This window comes from Hibiscus syriacus, unplaced genomic scaffold (genome assembly GCF_006381635.1).
Source record: "Hibiscus syriacus cultivar Baekdansim isolate YM2019G1 unplaced genomic scaffold, ASM638163v2 tig00112738_pilon, whole genome shotgun sequence".
Classification (NCBI taxonomy): Eukaryota; Viridiplantae; Streptophyta; class Magnoliopsida; order Malvales; family Malvaceae; genus Hibiscus; species Hibiscus syriacus.
Genome location: NW_024063392.1, coordinates 2,002,156 through 2,025,868, shown reverse-complemented (window position 1 = coordinate 2,025,868; position 23,713 = coordinate 2,002,156). Strand labels below are relative to the sequence as shown.

General features: G+C 35.4%; 1 pseudogene; it reads right to left on the bottom strand.

Annotated features, from left to right (window-relative positions):
* Positions 1-237: 237 nt before the first annotated feature.
* LOC120183143 lies at positions 238-7,815 on the bottom strand (annotated as a pseudogene).
* Between the last annotated feature and the right edge of the window lie 15,898 nt (positions 7,816-23,713).

Genomic DNA, 23,713 nt, shown 5'->3' with positions numbered 1-23,713 from the left:
TTTTCAGTTAAACAAACACAAAATCAAATCTTTCATGACTATCAGTTTGAGGCGTTACAGATTTCTCCATCATCAAAACAATGAAGTTAAAAGAATAAAATGGCCTCGGTGTTGTCTTCTTCAACCATTAAAACAGCATCGCCATGCTTGCTGATGAAAGAAGAAAGCTTGGCATTGACTTCAGGTAGTTCAATGCTATGACAATCAAAGATACGTTTTGTATAGCAGTTGTTGAGGATTTCCTATATCCAGTGTTTCACTATAACCATCTGCGATAAAGAATATTGTAGGGTTCATGTTTGTTCGACTTGTTATATATTCAGTTTGTAGTAGGTGACATTAAACCATCATACCATATGCTAAAGTCAAGTGCTACCTTATTTCTAAGTTTACAACAATGTTGTATTAAATGTACTAATGATGATACTTTCGAAAAGATTTCACAACAAAACTTATGATCTTCCTGCTTCAGCAGTGTCATCCTCGGCATCTTCTGTTTCACCACCTAATTTGATGAGATCTTCAACGAGTATTTTTCCTTCTGTTGCAAGAAATTCAGGGCAAGAAGCAAAACAAAGGGAATTTAAGGTCTGAACAGTAATGGTATGCAATTACACATGAATATTAAAGAAAAATTTAAGGACCTAAGTTTATAGGCCGAAAAAAAATTAACTATGCTCCCAGATGTCCGAAATTATGTTCTTTAAGTAATGCTACAAAATAAAAAGTGAAAAATTAAAAATAAAATCCAACCTCGATCTATGGAGAGGTTGCTAATAAGCTCCTGAAGACCCTCCTTGCCCAATGTGTCCTTGAGGTACATAGCAGCATGGGCAACCTCCTCTGGAGTTACTTTACCATCATAATCCCTGCCATACAAATGGTGGACACAGAAATTTGACAAAATCCTTCCATTGAGAAAGTAATGCATTATGTGACATAAGAGTAAAAAAATAGAATAAGACGGAAAGAAAGGATCCACATTTTATGTAGAAAAGTGAAACATAGTTGTTGATAGTGACATATCAATGTATATACTTCAGGGAAGTGTGAAAAATTGTTAAGGTCCCATTTGCTACAATATTGTGTCCATAATAAAAGTACTGTTAAAGAATTTAAGGTGCTTTCCAGGCTGTTTAATTGTGCTCAAAGCACTTGAAGGCAGTAGAGAACTTTACAGGAAAGAATTTTCAAAGAAAGAAAACCCAAATTCTTCTTGCAAGCATGGACTTAAAAGTTAAAATCATGGCAACATATATATATATGCTTCCAATATAAGCTCTTTTAACAAAATATTAAAATCTTATTGCACTAAAAGTCACCATTTCAAAAATAAGACCAAGACCCAGGGAGAAAGCATAAAAAAGTGCTTGTTCATTCACACAGCATGAAGGCAGGCGGAACTAGAAAGTTAACTGAAGAAGGCTGGAAAGCAAGCCTGCCAAGTTCAGATAAGGAGAATGCTTCACTGAATGAGTCGAGGAAAGTCCAGAAAGACAATGGAAAAAGTCAGGGAGAAACAAGCAGTGAAGACATGTCCTGGATTCAATCAAAACTTGGGTACATAGGATGTCCAATTTTTGAACAATGCCATGTTATAAGCCTGATCTAGCTAAATAATAGGAGGTTAGTCTGAGTGATTTTAGTAGGTATGTCTTCAATTTATATTTCATCAAAAGCGTTAAATAGATTTGCTGATCCTTCAAATGTTGCTTTATCCAAAGGAGGCAACTTTCATATTTGGCAACTCTGAATCAGGGGAGTAGACAGTCCCAGAGATGTGATTCCAGGTATAGACGCTTCAAAGATGTTACGGTTTTTCTTGTGGGTTCATTTTTACAGCCATAAAATTCACAGCTAAAAGAATAGCATACTAACATTGCTCCAGCTATGGATGCACTTTATACGGCATTCAAGATATATGCTGTGATCAGAGATATAGAGGAAGGCACAGACTCATTCATCTATTGTTGCACCTTTCTTATGTTGATCTCTCTTACTTCTCTAACTTAGCAACATTCTTAATCGGTTAGTTTAACAAACATTCCGTACATGTTCACAAAACAGGAATGCTTAGACAAGGTGCTGCTCGAAATTCATAGTTTTATGTAGAATCAACAAGCAAAACAAAAACATGCAATTTTTTTCAGTTGCAATGGACAAACCTATCAAGCAACCGCCATCGGTCTCCAATCTTGGCATCTACATCATCAATTTCTTTTTCAAGCTTTGTAGCATAGCATCAACCTGAAATGTGAAAAATCATGTTAACAGGGTTTTGGGGTTAAAATACTGTGTTATTTTACAGGTTTAAAAGAGCATATGATAATTAACGACGGAGATAGTTAACATATTAGAGCACCAAGATCGAAGTTGAACTGTTTTAACTGAAGAATATACAGAAATTATTACCCTGTCTATAAGTGCAGAGGAAACTTTGTCACCAATTGCCTTCTGAGCTGTATAGTCACTATGCTCTCGGGCAGCTTGGTATGCCTTCTTAGCTTCTTCTTCGTCTTCTGTACCCTCTTTCTCTACCATACTGTTGTAAAGTTCTACCTGAAAATGGTAAGTGCCAAGAATAAAAAAATAACAAAAGCAACATAAAATTGTTAAAAGAAAAACAGAAAGGAACTCGGTAAGTTTAAAATCCTAAATGATATCAGAAATATTAAGACAATATTAGGAGGCATGGATATTATTGAAATTTTATATACAGGATTTAGGATTATATTATAGTACATATATAGCAAAGATCAAGGGGATTTAATTTTCTCCGCATTAAGTGAAAGTCACCTTTGCAGCTCATAAGGTGCAAGTGACCAAAGTCAGTTTGCCAAAGCTAAAGAATGAGTTTAAGTAGAGCTTGTGCTCATTTCTTGAATTAAAAAAACCGAATAAAAATTTCAAGCACATTTACAATGTGGAACAAGTTTTAAACGACTGAGTTTTGATCATTATATTCAGGCTTTTGATAAACAGTTTCTAAAAACGATTTCTTCCATTTGAATCTAACACAGTTTTCATTGCATGTTCATGCCACATACATCATGCAAATTTAAAGGTTAACAAATAATGCAACTCGGTCATTTTATGGGGGATTATATGGTCAAAAATTGCTGACCTAGTTCCAACTTTGAATCTTAATAGATTGCACTAAATTTGAATTGCAATATAATATCTATATAACTAAAATATAAACCTGAATAGTTTTTAAAATAGTGCCAAGAACCTGTTGGTTTCATCACTTATTCAATGAATAGATTAACATGGTGAACAAAAAATACAAAGAAAAGAAAGTCTTGTTGTTTGTCAAAATAAGCATAAACTAAATGAAGTTTGAAAGAAGAAAACATCTTTCAATTCATAAATAATCTCTCTTTCAAATTCTTTTTTGAGTCTATCCAAAATAGATGGTAGATAGGATATGGAATGCGGGAAAGGAAAGTGTTTCTCAAATCTCAAATAGAACTGGAAAATCGGGGGGGGGGGGGGGGGGCTTGGACAAAAAAAGAAGTTGATATAAGCAGACACTGGATTATATGTTTTCAGCATACTCTCTACCAAAAGATCATGATATTTGCATGTGAGGTGAGTAGAAAGATTAAAGGCCTGGAGGAGCTAAGGCATTATTTTGAGTAGTAATGCCTTCTTGAATGGTCTCACCAGGAGTTCCGCTTGAACTAGGCCAATCAGGACAAGAAATGCAAGCAGGAAAAAGAGATCATTTCTGTTAGCATATTTAGTCTACAAACTTTAATGCTTCTGACCTATGCAACTAAAATCAGCATTCATAAAATGAGCATGCATGATTAATAAACTGATAACAATTCACAAAGATCACCTACTGGAAACCTCATGCACATGGATGAAATTATACTAAGGAAAGAACTTGTTAATATGTCCCCTGATAAAAAGGAACGGAGATTTGATGAAACAATAAATAGCATATTCTCCAAAAAGATTTCACACTAAATACCTCTTTCTTGACAAGTCTCAAAAACTCTTCACGCTCCCAGCTGACTGACTGAAAAAGTAGTAGCAAAGTGTAGAATCAGAGTGCAAGGCATCAAATATAAGATACAAATAGAATGTGTTATTACAGCCGGTCCTTACAGATGCAGAAGCCAAAACAGCTAATGCTCGGCTGAGCTCGCATAGCTGCTCATGTTTCTCCAATGTTTTTGCTTTTGCTAATTCGTGTGCTTCTTTTGCTGTGGAAACAGTCATCTCTTCCAGAGCCACATCCTTTTGTTTGCTAATAGATTCTTTCAACTTGGCTTGTTCCTCTTCCTCCTCCTCCTCTTCCTCCTACACATTTGGTTATTTAAATATACATAAGAAGTCCACACACATCAAATGCAAAAGAACTAGAACCTAAGATCTCACACTCTCAGATATAAATGCCAATAGTAAATAAAAATAACTTGTGTGCTTTAAAACATGCAGGGAAATTAAGCACTGCAATCCTAATCCCAATCCAAAAGCTAGGTTTTTGCCAATAAACCCTCAAGATTTATACCTTTTATTTTTCATTGTAATCCACCTTGGCATCAGCCTATATTACATGAACTAAACCTTGAAAAAATGATATTTTTTTTCTTTCTGGATAGTTAACATAAAATAAAATGATAATTCATTCGACACAATGTAAATGTGTTTTTCTTTTCTTTTCTTTTCTTTACCAGCATCATATAAGAGAGCAAAGAAAATGAGAATCATATAAAGGACAAACAACAAATCTCAAGGCTCGGGAAAAGAATGTGACTATGGAACGAAAAACTGTTTGCCTCTCTTCTAAGAGATTGCAAAATCACGTAAAGCATTAAAGCAGGAAAAACCTTGATAAGTTCTTCCTGCATTTCAAGGAATTCCAACTTTCTCCTCCTTTCTGAAACAGAATCTTCAGATGCTAAAGCTGTAACCCCAACAGTATCAACAACCTCATCCGGAAGAGAGGAGAGTGTAGCTTGAACAGCCTCCTCTGGTCTGACTTTTCCAGACACAGCGAATGCTCTGTAGAGAAAAAGAACAAGGGAATAAATTTATGTATGCAGTCCTAAGTCAAATAAAATCAAGACAATAATAAAAAAGTGTTCATGTAAAGTTACCTAGACAGAATCAATAGAGACGAGGGCAGGGAGTGATTGAGAGATAAATCCAGCCAGTCACGCAACTGTGAAGGAGAATAGTTATTCACAAAACAGGATAAGACATTACATAAAATCCTGTAAGTATCAGTGATTAGTAATCCAGGTAAAAATTAGAAATGAGTTGCCAAAACAAATATTTTAATCAACATACAATCCTGCTACGTAATCAAAATTTTATACATGAATGTATGTATGCATGCATGTAGGTATGCCATAAAACCCTACTGCTGTTAACTATTGGGAAAGAAGAATAACAAATTGTTGTTCTTTTGTTTGAAGCTCCTCAAACTAATCCCAATTAGCCACATTTTGTAATATCCTTGAAAAATTTTTCAATAAACTTCTGAATGAAGCCACCTAATTTTTAGTTGATGGAAAAGATAGACACTAACCTGTTGCCTCATTTCCTCCACTGAGAGTAATCCAAGTAACCCCCGCTCTCTGCAAGCTTGTCGTAGCTCTGCTTCTGAAAGGGACTCCACACCCTCAGCTTGAATCATCTTATCATCATTCTTGATTCTGCAAAACACATACAAATATTAACAATTCAAATTTTCAAAAATCAAGCAAAACTGAAATTGTGCAAGTTTTCTCCCTCATTCATGACACCTTGTCACCTTCCTGATTCTAAAACAACCATTAGTTTTTTATAAAGCAATAATGATAAAGACAAAGAAACTTAGCTCAAACTGTGATAGCTAAGCAATTAAGCATCATGTAAATATCCCCAAAATAAAAGGCAGAGTCTTACTCTTGCAGTCTTCTCCGGAGCATGTATCGTAAATATGCATCCGTACCATATGGACTGATACCCATATATTTGCACATATTCACTAAACGAGGCCTGTAAACAACAAAGGAAGCAACTAAAATCATCATAGTGTATGGAAACAATAAACTGAAAAACAAAACAAATCCCTCTTTTCTTATTCCATCTAAGAGGAAAGAACATGCACACACATCCATTGAAGAGATGAAGTGTGGGATAATTAAGACATAGTACGAACCTGCTAATATTGTCTAAAGTAAGTTCGTCATTAAACAACTTGGCAAAGCCTAAAATTTCATCATTGGATACACCTGCACCAGTTCTAACCTGTTCATATACCATAATGAATCACACATCAATATCTTTCACTTAAATGAAAAACCAAAATAAATTTCCCCTAAAAACAAAACAGGAGAATCAGCTTCCTTTTATGCCATGAAGAGTAAAATTAAGAGAAAAGGATACCTTGTTCATAAACTCAGCAAGATCTTCTGCTGTCTTTTTAACATCTCCACTCCGTGAGTTTTGGATTTCTTTTGCCATTTCTTTCACTGTATCTTGAAGAAACTTTGCATATTCTATCCTGGCATTTAGCCGTCTTTTCAATGCTTCCTATATGTTAAGCATATCAACTGAGACCACAATCTTATTTTATATGTATAATAAACTCCACTTCAGTGGATTGTTATTAGAAACTTCACAAAGTACTGTTATAAAAAGCAGATAGCCACAGTAATAAAAAATATCCCTTTCTATCATAAACAATCAGAACGATCACGAACACCAGGTTAGCATAAATTGGCTATCTCTAAAGCCATAGATACCACAAAAAAAATGATACTAAAACCAGATAAATGCTTCATTAATGGAAAAATGCAAGAAACAATTACCTGTTCTTCATCTTGTCTGAAAGGTTGAAGGAACATGTTGGGAAATAATTTCAAAAATACTGGTAGCAAGAACTCCATAAATGGGACTATGATAAAGACGGCAAAAGGAACTAGCCTAAAAATATCAGCTGTCGTTCTAGTAAGCTGTTGTCTTTCCCTTCTAGAAAGACCTTTCCCACTAGCAAGTTTTACCAACAACCTTGAGCTTATCCTAACATCAGCCCAAAGCAGCTTTGTACCCAACCAATAGTGTTGCATTGTAGATTTAAATTCATCCTTCCAATGGCGAAGCTTCTTTGCCCAGTCTTCTCTGCAGAATGGTATTAATAATAAGTATCGGAACAATTACATCAGTTCATCCATAAACAAACTATAAAAGTTTAAACCTGCTCATAGAAGCAACAGCTCTCAAGGCAGGTCCAATGCCAAGAATCAGAGCCCATAGTTTCTTGATGAATGATTGTGCACTTTTGTTGGAGTCCTGTACCTGCTTAGCTTTGGCTTTGGCTTTCACTGTACTCAGGCCTTCCACTGCTTGATCACATTCCTCAGGCGAAGCCTCCTTCACCTTTTTAGAAGCCTGTTGTTCATTCCCATGACTATCAGGTTTACCAGCAGTGGCAGTCGAAGCTGAACGCACAGATTGTGAAAACCATCGGCCTCCCAATGGAAATCCAAATTCTAAATTTCCCACTTGATAACCCGAGCTTGAGATTCCGGAATAGTTATTGCTACAATGTTGTGCTGCTAGGTTATTCGATAGCTCATTTTTTAGAACTGAAGGTAAAATGGCTTTCTTAAAATCAGAATTAGGATAAGGACGGCTAGCAACCCAGGGCGATCCTTGTGAATCCTCGATGTAAACGATTGTCTATGTTCAAAACTAGAAAAGCCCCAAATCAGGGAAGTAAGCCGAGTTGGGAATTGTAATGTAGCTCCTCCTCCGCAAGATTGCTCTCGAAGCCATAATCAAATAATTCCAGCCTTATCATACAGAAAAAGTGACCCTGGCAATTTGACTTAGCCAGTCTGCAGATAAAGATAGAAATAGAATGAATAACACGTGAAAACACTTTACTGTCTGAAATAGTAACTCGGAAGATTGCACAAGCATAATAATGCACAGTTACCAAAAATACTCAGATCAAAGCCAAAGAACATCACAACATAATACTAATACAGAGTAAAAGGGGGGGAAAGAAAGGGTATTGGGGGAAAGAAAGGGTATTGCCCAATCAAATAGTCTTCTTATTATTCCCACTTGTTAGGTAGAGTTTTGTTGAACCATTTGAGACAAATCTTAATCCCCCTTTAAGAACTTAGAAAGCCATTGATTAAAATCTCCAATAGCATAAACGAAATGAAAACTATATTTGAAATATCTGAAACCGTGGATTGAGAACCATAAAATCTGAGGATATGCATAAACTTAATGAATCAAGAACTGAAAGGATGAATGAAGCATACCCTTTAAAGAATTGAAAAGTTGGAAAATCTGCAACCAGTTTGTTGGCACAAAGAAAGCGGTAGCCGAGCCAGAGAGGGAGAAAGAGAAGGGGCTGAAGCACTGGAGAAGTTGACGGGTCTTTACTTGACCAAGTACTCAGAAGTAAAAATTGTAGGGGTAAAATATTGGTAAACTACATATAAATGGTCACTAAGATAGGAGTACCTTTCTGTTATTGATACTAATTTTTCAGAAGTAACGGAATGGTAATTAATATTATTGTTTTGTAACAAATCAATCACACGGTTGCTACTGTAATCACATAGATGGTGACATAGTTAGACGGTTAAATTGACATTATTTGATCACGTTGATATTTTTTAACCTTCTATTTTCACGTTGATATTCTTTAACCAACTATTTTGTCTTTCACTTAAAAAATATAAATCTCTAAAGAAAAGGAAGGTTGAAGAGATAATTTAAGAGAAATGATTTATTATATCATTAGGGAAAAATCAAAACCTTAAACGATTATAATTTAGGAGAGAAAGAGAGACCTTAGAAGAAAAAATTGAAGTACTTTTAATGGGTGATAGAATAAAGATGAAGAGCTTAATCAACTCACTAAATATAGTTACTCAGACAAATAATTTGTTAAACTCAGAACTATTTGATTGTTCTAATACTTGTGAAAAATAACATAACTAGGTATAGGTTGCAATTCATGTTATGAATGTGATATAGTTTGAGTAAATCTTGATTGTGTGTGTTTGTCATCTAAATTTAGATCTCTCTTATTCTTAATACTATTTGACAAATTGAGTTTTAGTGTTTTAGTTTAGGGTTTTTTGTTGATATTAATAATGATGGATCTATAATTATTCGATTAGTTACTTATTTTATTGATAGTGTCCACCCTGATATTTTTCGTATCCATCCTGAAAGTGTCCACCCTGAAATCTAAGTTTTCTTCTATTAGTTATTTAATTTACTAACAGTGCTCACCTTAAAATCGAAAGGTAATAAGAAATTAATTTTTAAATGCTTCATCGATAATTATATTAAATCTATAAGAAACATTAAAATTTATACTTACATCAATGATCAAATTGATGAATCAGAACAAATAGTTTAGAATTTCAAGCATATATATAATCACCTTTTTTTTTATCTTAAGATAGTGGTGAGTAAGATCGTATTCTTTAAGATCTAATAAATTATTCGTTTTTTTTAATCTTAAAACCCATAAATATAATCACTTTTTTATTTGTTTCACTTAATAAATATAATTATTATAGATCTCAATGAATACGACCTTACTCGCCACTATTTATAAATATTTATTATAATCTTATTTTATTAGACCAAACACCTACAAAATTATATCAATAAAGCATATAGTCCAACTCAAGTGGTGGACCTGGTACCTACGCATTATAAGACGAGAATAAAAGACTGACTACTAAAGAAAATGAACGGAACCACGTCAAACATACGAGTGATTTAAATCACTATCTTCATCGTCTTTTGCTTTTAAGGAATTAAACATTAAAAAGAATAAGGATTAATTAAGTATATAAATTGAAAAACTGAATAAGATAAAGTTTTGTTTAATTATTTTTCTTTAAAGGAAAAGGATAATTTATATATTAGGCATGACTGGCGATGACAACGTCAAGCCGAAAAATTAACCTAGAAAGTGATAATGCATACTGTGCCAAACCATGAGCCGAAATGTCAGTCGAACGGTGAATACAATGGACACTAATATGTCGATGTTGCTCAAGTAAATTGCGAGCTTCGACTAAATGAAAACCAAGAATGAACAGATCCATGTGCGACGAAAGCAACTGGCAAACGACGTTTTCGGCGTCGCTTTTGTTACGGACATGTAAAGTGTAACATCCTCCATGCCGGGTTAGTGATTAATTTGCAAAGTTTCAACATTTGGTAATTTAAGTAAAATGATGGAAGAGTGTAATGATCTATTTGAGTTATTTGGTGTAGGATTGAATTATAAAGAAGGGGAATTAAGAGGGTAAAAGAGTAATTGAGTAAATGAAATAATTAAATATTCCTTGGGGATTATATTAGAACCCACGTGGGCATTAGGTTTCCAGAATCCTCTCATTTCTTCTTCCTTCTTTCTTATCTTCTTCTCTTCCTTCTCCAAACGTGGAGCTTGCAAGTAAAGGTAAGAAGCTGAACCTTGGTAGTTTCTTTGATTTTTAAGATTGGAAATGAAAGTTTGGATGTTATATAAGCTAAAGGAAAGCTTATATGACATTAAAACAACAAGATAAGTGTTTTAGAGATAGATTTGGAAAATGAGTTTTTAGATGAAATTTTGATATGGATGAGTTTTTGATGTTTGAATAAGATTTTTGACTTGTCAATAAGCTAATTAAGAAGTATGAAGTAATAGAATTGAAATTATAACAAGTTGGAATTGGAGTAAGATTCTTCAATTCTATATGGATGAGTAGTTTTCTTAGTTTTAGAGGTATTGAATGGATAATAATTAGTTTAAGTAAGTGTATGAGAGCTAAGAGTATTAAAGGGATTGAAATATGTATATTTGAGCTGAAATGAAAGGATTTTCGAGCTCAAAATAGGATTTTCGGGTTAGGGGAATCGGTACCCATTCAATGGGAACCGATACCCCCTCAACGAATATGAATTTCCAGAATGTTGGAGGGGAATCGATACCCCCAGGGGGAACCGATTCCCCCATAAGAAAAAAAAAGAAGAAAAGAAAGAAAGACTAAGCTATTAATTTCTTAAATTAGTAAGCTATTAAAGCTTAATTTCAAGACATAGACATCTGATGATCATCTTGAAAATTATGTTTATGTAGATACCGAGCCTACACAAGTTCGGGAACAATCTACAAGTAGGATCGATCGAGGAAAAGGCAAAGAAGTATAGGTGAGTGCATATGCATAGCATGATTATAGAAATATACTCCATTCTAGACTTGTGATAAGTCTAGATTTTATATCTTGGTACATGAGCATATTCTGTATTATGAGACATGACATGAGTTCATATAAAATGCATTATATGACATTAATATGTGGGAAAAGTTATGAGCTATGTGAAAAGGTAAGGAATTACATGTCTACGCGATATAGACTACGTGAAATGTAAAAGCCCATGTTATGTAGATGAGAACTATAGGTATAGTTGGCATGCCAAGGGTAGAGGGTCTACGCGGTTCTTTGGGACATATGTATATTCTTTGGAACATGTGTGAAGTCTTGAAAGACACATACTTGATCCATAGTATATGTATATGATTCTTAAGGAATTCTATGTGGTCCTTATGGACATTATTATATGGCACTACGGTGCAATTCTACGCGGTTCTTTGGGACATATGTATATTCTTTGGAACATGTGTGAAGTCTTGAAAGACACATACTTGATCCATAGTATATGTATGATTCTTAAGGAATTCTATGTGGTCCTTATGGACATCATTATATGGCACTACGGTGCAATTCTACGGGGCACTTCGGTGCATTTATACGAGCTGTGGTGACAGCATAGTGCACAACCTCACATTACTCCGATACCTTAGGTTCTCAATATGCTATCATGGGCCAATAAACTTATTAATACAGATTCATGAATGTTACAGTCATACGTTTACAGGTATGGATATTGATGATGTATACTACATTGATTAAGTACATGTTTGCATCTCATCTCATATGATCATGACATTTTTATTACATTACATTGCCTTGTTATTATTATTGCCTCACTAAGTCGATGACTTAGCGTGTGAGTGTTTCACACGTAGGATCCGAGAAAATAGACGAGACAGGTGAAGCAGCTTGACAACATTACTCCTGCAACCACCAGATCAGAAGCAACTTAATCAGTAGGTCATTTTGTTTTGTAAATGGCAGTTGGCATGTAATTAAAGGGTTAAGTTGTGTATGCTCTGAATATTTTGATAAACTTATATTACAATATGTATATTATGGTATTTTCTTAATATAAGTTCAAATATTTTGCTATTATTTGTCAAAAGTTGTATTTTAAAGTCAATGTAGTATCTCTGACTCGTATCCGGGTCGGGTACGGGTTGGGGGTGTTACATTTAATGGTATCAGAGCTATGGTTAGCCGATTCTAGGCATAAACCAGAGTCTATAGAGTCTTTAAATGGAATACATGCCAACAAATAGCGAGAACTTCTGATCTGGTATAGTATGAGTATGTTGTTTTGCTAATAGAACAATGTGTTTATTCTTATTAGATGTCCGGACATAATAGCTCCCGAAGTGAAGCGGGAGAAGATAGGCATGCTGAAAGCAGTAATTCACCTGCTCTGGCCAGGCAAGGTGAAGAATAGGCATCTCAAGGAGTGCCTGTGCAAGATCAAGATACGTTCTTCAGAACGTTAGACGCTATTCTGACGCGTCTTCAACCTTCTGCTCCACTAACTCAAAGAATTAATGTAGCAAAAGAGTTGAGAAGTTTAGGAGCTCCCGAATTTAAGGGAGAAGCTGAGGAAGGTCGAGTGTCAGCGGATCTTTAGTTGAATGATTTGAAAATCATGTTAGATGGTCTCCACTGTTCCGAAGTGGAGAAATTAGATGGAGCTGTGTCTTTATTGAGGGGTCAGGCGAGGATATGGTGGACGAACGTCACCATGAGAATGTCAACCGACCAGTTGACTTGGTCTTTGTTTTAGAAGAATTTAAAAACAAGTATATTGGAGATCAGTTTATCCGACAAATGAAGCAGGAGTTTATGAATTTGAAGCAGATGAGCCGCTCTGTATATGAGTACGAATGTGAGTTTAATAAGCTGAGCAGGTTTGCAGCTGAGCTTGTGCCTACTGAAAAAGATGCTTGCGAGTGGTTCGTGGAGGGCTTGCGCCCTAGACTTAAAGAAATGTTGATAGTATTAAACTTGTCCTCGTTCCAGGAGGTGATCAATCGTGCAAAAGCTCTTGAAAGGGCTCAGAATGAAAGATTTGGAGACTTAAGATTTCAGACATCAAAGAGGACGACTAATTCTTCTAGCTCAGTACCAACAAAAAGGGGAAGAGACTCGGGATTTCGATCGCAAACTAGATCAGAATCAGTTGCATCGTCTGCTAGGGGAGCAAGTCAGGCAAGACCTAGACAGACGCAGTCAGTGGAATCTGGTGCTGGGAGATCTACTCCGGGTCAAGGGAGACAGTGTCAGCATTGTGGGAAAAACCATTATGGAGCTTGTCGTATGGCTGCTGGGACTTGTTTTCGATGCGGAGATGCCGGACATTTTGTCCGGGATTGTCCATTGATTGTTGGTGAGCCAGCACCATCTGGAAGAGCTGGTTCTTTCTCCCAAAGAGGACGAGGAAGAGGCAGAGGAAGGAACCCGTCTGAATTCTCTGCTCAACCTGAAGTTCGATCCACTGCTCGAGTATACAACCTAAAGACAAGTGAAGACCGTGATGACCCTTATATTATAGCAGGTACTTTTCAGTTGTATGATAAATTAGTATTGGTGTTGATTGATCCGGGTTCTAATTATTCTTATATTACAAGTAAGTTAGTAAAGGAGTTGAGGATTCCTATAGAAGCTACGAGTAATGTGATGATAGTAACTAATCCGTTAGGGCATAGTACTCAGGTGGACAAAGTCTGTAAGGGGTGTCCCATAAAGGTTCAGGGAATTGAATTCCCTGCTAATCTGATGGAATTACCCTTTGACGAGTTTGAAGTGATTCTGGGAATGGATTGGTTGTTTCATTATTATGGGAATGTCGACTGTAGATTGAAAAAGGTAACCCTGAAGAGTCCAAAAGGAATAGAAGTTACTGTGATCAGTGAAATGTGTAATCCTTTAGCAAATGTAATATCAGTGATGTCTGCCAAGAAATTATTGCTACAAGGATGTCAGGGTTTTCTTGCAAATGTGATTGATTCAAGAGCTCAAGAGAAAAGGTTAGAGGAGATTCCAATAGTTCGAGAGTTCCCTGATGTTTTTCCTGCTGAGTTGCCAGGATTACCTCCGGATAGAGAGGTAGAATTTCAAATCGAAGTAATGCCAGGAACCGCTCCAATTGCAATGGCACCTTATCGGATGGCTCCGAAAGAATTGCAAGAGTTAAAGAATCAATTGCGGGATTTGTTAGAAAAAGGATTTATTCGACCAAGTGTGTCACCATGGGGAGCTCCGGTGTTATTTGTTAAAAAGAAGGATGGATCAATGCGTCTCTGTATTGATTATCGACAGCTTAATAAGGTGACCATCAAGAACAAGTATCCCCTTCCGCGCATTGATGACTTGTTTGATCAACTAAAAGGAGCTTCGGTATTTTCGAAGATCGATCTACGTTCGGGTTATCATCAATTGAAGATCCAGGAGAAAGATATTCCAAAAATAGCTTTCAGAACGAGATATGGTCATTATGAATTCATCGTAATGCCATTCGGAGTAACGAATGCACCTGCTGCTTTCATGGATCTTATGAACAGGATTTTTCAGCCCTATCTGGACCAGTTTGTTGTTGTCTTTATTGATGACATACTGGTTTACTCGAAGTCCATTGAAGAGCACAGCACACATTTGAGGCTAGTTTTGCAAATTCTTAGGGATAAAAATCTCTATGCGAAATTGTCTAAATGTGAATTTTGGCTAGACGAAGTAATTTTCTTAGGGCATGTGATCTCGGCAGTTGGGATTAGAGTAGACCCTCAGAAGGTTAAAGCTATAATGGATTGGGAAGTTCCTAAGAATGTGTCTGAAGTTCGGAGTTTTCTTGGACTTGACGGTTACTATCGAAGATTCGTTAAGAATTTTTCGATGATTGTGTTGCCTCTAACAAAGCTAATGGGAAAGAACGTACCATTTGTTTGGACTTCTGAATGTCAAGAAAGCTTTGAAGCTTTAAAGAGAATTCTGACGGAAACTCCGATATTGGTTCAACCGGAATCTGGCAAGAATTTTGTAGTATACAGTGACGCATCCCATAACGGGTTGGGGTGTGTATTAATGCAAGAAGGAAAGGTGGTAGCGTATGCATCGAGACAGTTGAAACCACATGAAAGGAATTACCCCACTCATGATTTAGAAATGGCTGCTGTAGTATTCGCTCTCAGGATTTGGCGTCATTATCTTTATGGGGAGCGTTGTTACTTATATATGGATCATAAGAGCCTGAAGTACCTGATGACTCAAAAAGAATTGAATTTGAGACAACGTAGATGGGTAGAGTTCTTAAAGGATTATGATGTGATAATTGACTATCATCCCGGAAAGGCTAATGTGGTAGCAGATGCTCTGAGTAGAAAGACGTTTGCAGCTTTACGAGCTATGGATGCAAGATTATCTTTAACGGGAGACGGTGGTCTTTGTGCAGAATTAACCCTTAAACCAGCATGGTTAGAACGAATAGGAGAATTGCAAAGTAAAGATGAAATGTGTTTGAAAAGAATTGAACAAGTAAAGAACAAAGAGATTAAAGATTTTGAGATTAAGTCAGATGGAAATCTATATTGTAAGGGAAGAATTGTAATACCCGACAATGACGACTTGAAGAAAGAAATTTTATCAGAGGCTCATTGCAGTCCGTTAACGATGCACCCGGGTGGAACCAAGATGTATATGGATTTGAAGGATCGATTTTGGTGGTCAGGGATGAAACGAAGCATCACCGAATTTGTGTCTAAGTGTTTGATATGTCAACAAGTCAAAGCCGAGCATCAAGTTCCATCAGGATTATTGCAACCGCTTTTCATTCCTCAATGGAAATGGGAAAATGTTACGATGGATTTTGTTTCGGGGTTACCCTTGACCCCGAACAAAAGAGAATCAATCTGGGTAATTGTTGATCGATTAACTAAGTCAGCGCATTTTCTTCCGGTTAGAACGGATTTCTCTATGGAAAAGTATGCAGAGCTATATATTAGAGAAGTTATTAGATTGCATGGAGTACCTGTTTCCATAGTCTCTGATCGAGACCCTCGATTCACTTCTAGATTCTGGAAATCTTTGCATGGAGCGTTGGGGACTCGTTTAAACTTTAGTACGGCTTTTCATCCTCAGACTGATGGGCAATCAGAGAGAACTATTCAGATATTGGAAGATATGTTGAGAGCATGCGTAATGGAATTTAAAGGATCATGGGAAAAGTATTTACCGCTGGCAGAGTTCGCTTACAACAATAGTTATCAGTCTAGTATAAAGATGGCCCCATATGAAGCATTATATGGAAGAAAATGTCGTACTCCATTAAATTGGTATGAACTCAAAGACCGAAGTGTTCTTGGTCCGGAGAAATTCAGCATAACCTCAAAGTGGCCTCGGATCGGCAAAAGTCCTATTCTGATCTTAAAAGGAAAGAAATTGAATTTCAAGTCGGAGATAAAGTGTTTTTAAAAGTGTCTCCATGGAAGAAGGTGTTGAGATTTGGTCGAAAAGGAAAATTGAGTCCTCGGTTTATTGGACCATATGAGATTGTAAAGAAAGTAGGACCTGTAGCATATCAGCTAACTTTACCACCTGAGATGGAAAAGATACATGATGTCTTTCACGTTTCAATGCTTCGAAGATATCGATCGGATCCCTCCCATATTGTAAATTCAGAAGAGACCGAGGTACAACCGGATATGACTTATGAGGAAGAACTGATTCAAATTTTAGCATATGAAGTTAAGCAATTGAGGAACAAGACTATTCCTTTGGTCAAAGTGTTGTGGAGAAATCACAAAGTAGACGAAGCAACGTGGGAGCGTGAAGAGGATATGCGACATCAATACCCTCATTTGTTCGTGCAATGAAAAATTCGAGGACGAATTTTCTTAAGGGGGAGAGATTTGTAACATCCTCCATGCCGGGTTAGTGATTAATTTGCAAAGTTTCAACATTTGGTGATTTAAGTAAAATGATGGAAGAGTGTAATGATCTATTTGAGTTATTTGGTGTAGGATTGAATTATAAAGAAGGGGAATTAAGAGGGTAAAAGAGTAATTGAGTAAATGAAATAATTAAATATTCCTTGGGGATTATATTAGAACCCACGTGGGCATTAGGTTTCCAGAATCCTCTCATTTCTTCTTCCTTCTTTCTTATCTTCTTCTCTTCCTTCTCCAAACGTGGAGCTTGCAAGTAAAGGTAAGAAGCTGAACCTTGGTAGTTTCTTTGATTTTTACGATTGGAAATGAAAGTTTGGATGTTATATAAGCTAAAGGAAAGCTTATATGACATTAAAACAACAAGATAAGTGTTTTAGAGATAGATTTGGAAAATGAGTTTTTAGATGAAATTTTGATATGGATGAGTTTTTGATGTTTGAATAAGATTTTTGACTTGTCAATAAGCTAATTAAGAAGTATGAAGTAATAGAATTGAAATTAGAACAAGTTGGAATTGGAGTAAGATTCTTCAATTCTATATGGATGAGTAGTTTTCTTAGTTTTAGAGGTATTGAATGGATAATAATTAGTTTAAGTAAGTGTATGAGAGCTAAGAGTATTAAAGTGATTGAAATATATATATTTGAGCTGAAAGGAAAGGATTTTCGAGCTCAAAATAGGATTTTCGGGTTAGGGGAATCAGTACCCATTCAAGGGGAACCGATACCCCCTCAACGAATATGAATTTCCAGAATGCTGGAGGGGAATCGATACCCCCAGGGGGGGAACCGATTCCCCCATAAGAAAAAAAAGAAGAAAAGAAAGAAAGACTAAGCTATTAATTTCTTAAATTAGTAAGCTATTAAAGCTTAATTTCAAGACATAGACATCTGATGATCATCTTGAAAATTATGTTTATGTAGATACCGAGCCTACACAAGTTCGAGAACAATCTACAAGTAGGATTGATCGAGGAAAAGGCAAAGAAGTATAGGTGAGTGCATATGCATAGCATGATTATAGAAATATACTCCATTCTAGACTTGTGATAAGTCTAGATTTTATATCTTGGTACATGAGCATATTCTGTATTATGAGACATGACATGAGTTCATATAAAATGCATTATATGACATTAATATGTGGGAAAAGTTATGAGCTATGTGAAAAGGTAAGGAATTACATGTTTACGCGATATAGACTACGTGAAATGTAAAAGCCCATGTTATGTAGATGAGAACTATAGGTATAGTTGGCATGCCAAGGGTAGAGGGTCTACGCGGTTCTTTGGGACATATGTATATTCTTTGGAACATGTGTGAAGTCTTGAAAGACACATACTTGATCCATAGTATATGTATATGATTCTTAAGGAATTCTATGTGGTCCTTATGGACATTATTATATGGCACTACGGTGCAATTCTACGCGGTTCTTTGGGACATATGTATATTCTTTGGAACATGTGTGAAGTCTTGAAAGACACATACTTGATCCATAGTATATGTATATGATTCTTAAGGAATTCTATGTGGTCCTTATGGACATCATTATATGGCACTACGGTGCAATTCTACGGGGCACTTCGGTGCATTTATACGAGCTGTGGTGACAGCATAGTGCACAACCTCACATTACTCCGATACCTTAGGTTCTCAATATGCTATCATGGGCCAATAAACTTATTAATACAGATTCATGAATGTTACAGTCATACGCTTACAGGTATGGATATTGATGATGTATACTACATTGATTAAGTACATGTTTGCATCTCATCTCATATGATCATGACATTTTTATTACATTACATTGCCTTGTTATTATTATTGCCTCACTAAGTCGATGACTTAGCGTGTGAGTGTTTCACACGTAGGATCCGAGAAAATAGACGAGACAGGTGAAGCAGCTTGACAGCATTACTCCTGCAACCACCAGATCAGAAGCAACTTAATCAGTAGGTCATTTTGTTTTGTAAATGGCAGTTGGCATGTAATTAAAGGGTTAAGTTGTGTATGCTCTGAATATTTTGATAAACTTATATTACAATATGTATATTATGGTATTTTCTTAATATAAGTTCAAATATTTTGCTATTATTTGTCAAAAGTTGTATTTTAAAGTCAATGTAGTATCTCTGACTCGTATCCGGGTCGGGTACGGGTTGGGGGTGTTACATAAACAGTCCAATTCAATGTCAAATGAATGCCTCGTGTAATCTCCATCGCTTCCACAATTCCTGTTACCCTTTTACCTGACCTAGAATAGATGGGTCAGATCCAGAGGGTTCACATTTAAACTTGTCCCGCATGAAAATTCATATTAAATAAAATGATCTAAAAATTGCTTATTAAATTATTATAGCATTACACAAAGATCAAAATTTAAAACTTTATTGATTTCAAATGTTTGAAAAGAAAATCGTAATAATAGCCGTCTTTCGGTTGGGCCCAGAATTGGGCTTTGACTTGAATAATTGGGTTAGAGTCGCCACCGATCATTTTAAAGAATATTTGTGTTGATCGGACACCATCTTTCCTGATATGCATTTTACCAAAAATGTGTCGGGTTCGGGGGTCGGTTACGGTCAAGTAATGATTAGCACTCTTGAACCGCTCTTTCGGTACCAATAAATTTGTCGGTTGTCTTTAACTGTGAAAATTTAAATTTAAATTTAAATTTAAAAATTCAATTCAAAATAATTACCTTTGATTGGTTGAAATTACTACTAAAAATGTCAAAGATACGTTAGATGGTAGGAAAAAAACACCGAATAAAAATTAATTAAGAACAAAATAAATAAATAAATGAATGAATGAATCAGAGGACAAAATAATAATAATAAAAGTTATACATAAAATGTTTAAAAAACGAAACAAAGGAAGAAATTGTTAAATTTTATAGAAAAATAATAAAATAAATAAACAAAAATAAAAAAATAAAAAAAACTGAAAATAAATAAATAAATAAATAAATAAATAAAACAACCAAGAAATATGGAGGACTAAATTTTAATTAAACTAAATGTAAAACAGTGACTAAAAAGGAGAAAAATCAATCATAAGGTAAAATTCGAACATCAGCCCAAAATACCAAACACGCAAAAATAGTGACTAAAATGCAACTATCATAAAATTAACTCAAGCGCAAAATTGCAAGCCAGGTCCCTTTCAAAACGCCGTCATTTCGCACGCATATAAATAGCCAACATTAGGCCAAAAGCAAGCCATTTCCTCATTTCACATGAAAGAAGAGAAAGAGAGTAAGAGTGAGAGAGTGAGAATTCTCTCAAGGGCTTCAACCGTAGCCCTGCCGTCGGTGGAGCTCCGTCGTACCGGCCATCGATGACCGGCGGTCGTCGTCGTATGCTGTCGTCAGAAAATTGAGAGAATGGCACTATCTGAAGCGCCTTTTCACCCTTGTTGCGAATCCGATGTTTGTTTCATCTGGAAACGACTCAAAGTCTATAGATCTACGAAATACTTTTCGTATTTTTTATTTTTTTTCTCTTGGCTTCAGGTTTTCCAAATGATCTTCCCCCCGCTGTTGTGTGTTTCTCCTTTCAAATGAATCTGGTTTTTTGTTCGGTGTTTGGTTCCCAAAAATGGTTCTTGGTTCCGTTATTCTTGTGTTTGTGGTTTTTGGTTGGATTTTGAATGGCTTTGCTTCTCTCTTGGTTGTGTTTGTGTTCGCTGATGTGTTGTTTTGTGATGGTTATTTCCCGACTGTTGTTGTTTTGTGATGGTTCGATCGTTGGTTTGGTGGCCCCCGTGTTTGATCTGTAGTGGGTATTTATGCCCACCACCGGTGCTCGTTAGTTTCGATTATCATGGTAATGTGCTCGTCATTGGCCAAGGATTTCGGGATGGGTCAGTCCCTATTTCCTTGACCAAAAATCTTGGCGCCTTTGAAATGTGACTCTCTCCCTATGCGACGCCCTCCTGCTAGCTAGACAGGAAACCTAATCGAGTTAGGGCTGGGTCAGGCCCAAACCCGATTGGGTTTCTATTGGACTCGAACTGTGGACCCATTGCTTTGGAATTGGACATAGGCCTAAAAAATAATATAAAATAAATTAATAAAATAAATAAACATATAATAAATAAAATTAAGTAATAATAATATATTATATATAAAAAAATATTTTAAAACTACATATTATATATGTTTTCAAAAATGTTTTTAAAACTATATATTATATAAGTTTTCAAAAATGTTTTAAAACTATATATTATATAAGTTTTTAGAAATGTTTTCAAAACTATATATTATATAAGTTTTCAAAATGATTTTAAAAACTATAAATTATATATTTTTTCAAAATGTTTTAAAAACTATATATTATATAGCTTTCAAAAATGTTTTAAAAACTATATATTATATATATTTTCAAAATGTTTTAAAAACTATATATTATATACATATTTTCAAAATGTTTTAAAAACTATATATTATATATATTTCAAAAATCAATTGTAAACTATAATATATATATATATATAATAAAATAAAAAAGAAAATATACAGACGAAAATGAGTGTCTATAAATAGTAATAAAATATATCAGAGAATACACGAGTAAAATAATTTAAGAAAAAATAATATAGTCCATTGTTAAAATTACAAATAAAATAATCCTAAAATATAAGCAAAAGTCTGATGAAGGAAAAATAGAATAAAAATCAAACTGAAATAATAGTTTTATTCGAAAAATAAAGTGCTTCTCCAAGTACCGAAACGCCTAAGACTAAATATCTGAAAGAGAAACTAAGGGAATGTAAGTTAATAAGCTTAGTGTATCTCTCAAGGACACCCATTTTCCTTACACCGTCCGAAGAGTAGGTTCCTTAGAACCACTATCTACTAACACCTTCTGAAGTGTAAGTCCACTCCAAAAGGAGGAATCACTGATAATCCGAAATGAAATTCATTCCAAAGGGCGACTCTATTGGACTTCCCCTATCAAAATCCAAAACCCAATATGTCGTGATAACAATTTATCAAAATTTCGATATGATCTGAATGTAAATTATATAAATATAGAAATTTAAATGTATTGCATAAATTATGTATCTGACAAAGTATTTTCTAAATTATATAACATACGATCAATTCCACAATACAATCATGCTATGAAGTCAACAGTGATAACGACAACCAACCAGACAACACATAAATATTTATAGCACTGGACAAAAACACACCTCTGAAAACAATACTAACAACGAACGTAACGTTTCCCACGCTAAGCTCTAATAGTGAATCAGCTCATACATAATAAATAATAATAATATTATCATAATATAATGTTGGAACCAACCGAAACTAAGGTGCAAAACTAATACTCACGATCCACTTTGATAACATGAGTCGGTTCAATATGGGTAGATAAAGGTGGAAATATGTGATAACTCTGTCTCTGGATCAACGTCTCCTACAAAAAATACAATGTTTGCCCTAAATCCAGAATCACCAAATTTTTTGGATAATGAAATGCTAAATACGACATTAAATAAGTAAAAATCCAGTTCGAAGAGGACCGTGGCAGTAAGTTGTCGGTCTGAACGAGGGCAGTCAGTTTGGCTGCAACCAAGGTTGTCGACGAGTGAAGTCATGATAGTGTCATAGAAGACAACAACAATGCGACAAGAAAAGCAACATCCCACGTGGCTGCCTACGGTGAGACCAACACTACTAAACTGGGGCTTTAACACCTCAGCGAGGGAGAGCACGTTGGTTTTAACACTATGATTTTCTTACTGTGAGAGAGTTAACGATAACCGAATAGGTCAACCAAGGGGAAGGTTGTGACAAGAGGGCGACAACATGACGAATGACTTCACTAGTGACCTAGCTTCGTCTAACGAAGCCAAGACTAGGGAGAGAGGGAAGTGGCGAGAAAAAAGAAATGAAAATAAAGAAAAAAATGGGTGGAGGGCAGTTGATTGTGTGATTTAATGCTAGACTTAGGTTTGAACTCTAACAAAAATTAGGTAAATCACAGGGTTAATCCCTAACTTTCCTAGGGTTTTTGAAATAATCCTTGGGTTTTTCGTTTTACAATATGGTCACTAAATCAATCTTAGGGATTTAAAGAAAATTCTCAATTTCTAGGTTTTTTAATTTGGAAAAAATTTAGGTTGTTCTAACTACACCCTCAAAGAAAATTTTGACCTCGAAATTTATCTAAAGGAAAATAGATGTGGTTAACCAATCTATGCTAAGAAAAATGTCAAATTCACCAACACGACAACTCGATTAGATTAGCCGAAAAAAGTTTTCCCCAAAAGCTGCACTAGCCACGTAATAATGTGTAGAACCATTATCAAGAATTGCAAAATAAGAAATATAATGGATAGAGAAAGTATCTATTGTAATGTCTGGTTCATCCCAATCTTCATGACTCTGAGTAGTTGGTTACCTTACAGATGATCTAGCTGATCCTCTACTCTAAACTGGTCTACCTTTACTAGTTGAACCAGAACTAGTGGGTCTACCATGTTCTCTACTCTCGGCCGGTGTATGAACTAACATATAAGCCTGATTGGAAACATAAAAAGTAGTAGTTAGAAATGGACACTCGCTGAAATA